Below are 1,803 nucleotides of genomic sequence, written 5' to 3' on the forward strand. Positions count from 1 at the left end.
TTCTGATGGTTACCAAGAGATCTTTTAACTGTTGCCTTGTTGTTGCCCTCCATTTATAAGAGATCCTGCAATTGCTTTTTAAGTTGTTTTTCCCCTGCACATTGGTATATTCCCCATTTTGCAGGAAATTAAACCTGTCTCCAAGATAAGGAAAGAACAAAAAAGAGAGAAGACGAGCCACTTAGATATCTGACAGAGGATCTGAGGTCAGAGTGATTTTTTTTTTTTTTTGTATCGGATCTTTGTGTCTTGTCACGGGAGTCTTATGGTGGCCATCTAATATTTATTTCTTAAAAAGATTTATTTATTTATGCATATAGGAGCTTGGGTACAGGCCAGAGGTGAGAGGATCCACCAGAGACAGAGTGGGGAACAGAACAGGCAGACTGACTGAAATACACTGCTGTGGGGATCAGTGGGCAAGACAGGAGAGGTCTGCCGCGTCATGTGGGTTTCTCCCTGGCCAGCAGGGGATTGAACTCATGCTGCAGAGGCTGTAGATTGCTTCACAGTGCAGTGCTTAACTTAGCCCCTTGCACCACCATGGAGGCCCCATCTAATGTTTAATTGGTCAATCCATGCCCTTTTTTATTTTATTTTATCAATTAATTAATTTATTTATTTTAATAATAAATTTTATTTTTATATTCCCCATACAATTGCAACCCCCTTATTTTGAACCCAATCCCTCCCCTCCCATCCCCTACACCCCATAGAGTGTCTCTGGTTCATAGTTTTTTGTTGATTTTGATTTTCACTTTCTTATAGTTATTCATTTTCCTTGTCCCTTATTTAAGTTTTCTAGATTCCTGCTATGAGTGAGACCATCCGGTATTTTTCTTTTTCTTTCTGGCTTATTTCGCTGAGCATGATAGCGCCATCCATGTTGCTGCAAATTGCATGTGTTTATCTTTTTGAATGCTGAGTAATATTCCATGGTATATATGTGCCCTTTTTTATATGACCTCTTAATTGAGTCTGAGATAAAGTCGATGTTAAATAAGAGAAAAAAAAATTTTAGTAGGTCCAGAAATCTCCACACAGCTCTCCACAGTTGTTGGACCAGTTTGCACTCCCACCAACAGTGCAGGAGAGTTCCTTTTTCTCCACACCCTCGCCAACATTTGTTGTTGCTAGTTTTTGTAATATGTGCCATTCTCACTGGTGTAAGATGGTATCTCATGGTAGTTTTGATTTGCATTTCCCTGATGACAAGTGATGTTGAACATTTTTTCATATGCCTGTTGGCCATTTGCATTTCCTCTTCAGAGAAGTTTCTTTTTAGCACTTCTGCCCATTTTTGACTGGATTATTTTCTTTGTTGTTGTTGAGTCTCATCAGCTCTTTGCAGATTTTTGTGATCAGTCCTTTATCATTTGTGTTGGGTGCAAAAATGTTCTCCCAGTTGGTGGGGTTTCTCTTTGTTTTTGTTATTGTCTCTTTTGCTGTGCAGAAGCTCTTTAATTTGATGTAGTCCCAGCTGTTTATCTTTGCCTTCACTATCACTGATTTGGGTGATGTGTCTGCAAAGATGTCTTTGATGTGCAAATCCCGTAGTGTTTCGCCTATATTTCCTTCTATGTATTTTATGGTTTCAGGTCTTATGTCTAGTTCTTTAATCCATTTTGAGTTGATTTTTTCCATATGATCCAGCAATTCCACTCCTAGGTATTTACCCAAACGAAACAGAAACATCAATTCCAAAGAGCACCTGCACCCCTATGTTTATAGCAGCACTGTTTACAATAGCTAAGCTTTGGAAACAACCCAAATGCCCAAAAATAGATGACTGGAACAAGAAGA

Source organism: Talpa occidentalis, unplaced genomic scaffold, assembly GCF_014898055.3.
Source record: "Talpa occidentalis isolate TD23 unplaced genomic scaffold, MPIMG_talOcc4v2.1 talOcc4.15, whole genome shotgun sequence".
Lineage (NCBI taxonomy): Eukaryota > Metazoa > Chordata > Mammalia > Eulipotyphla > Talpidae > Talpa > Talpa occidentalis.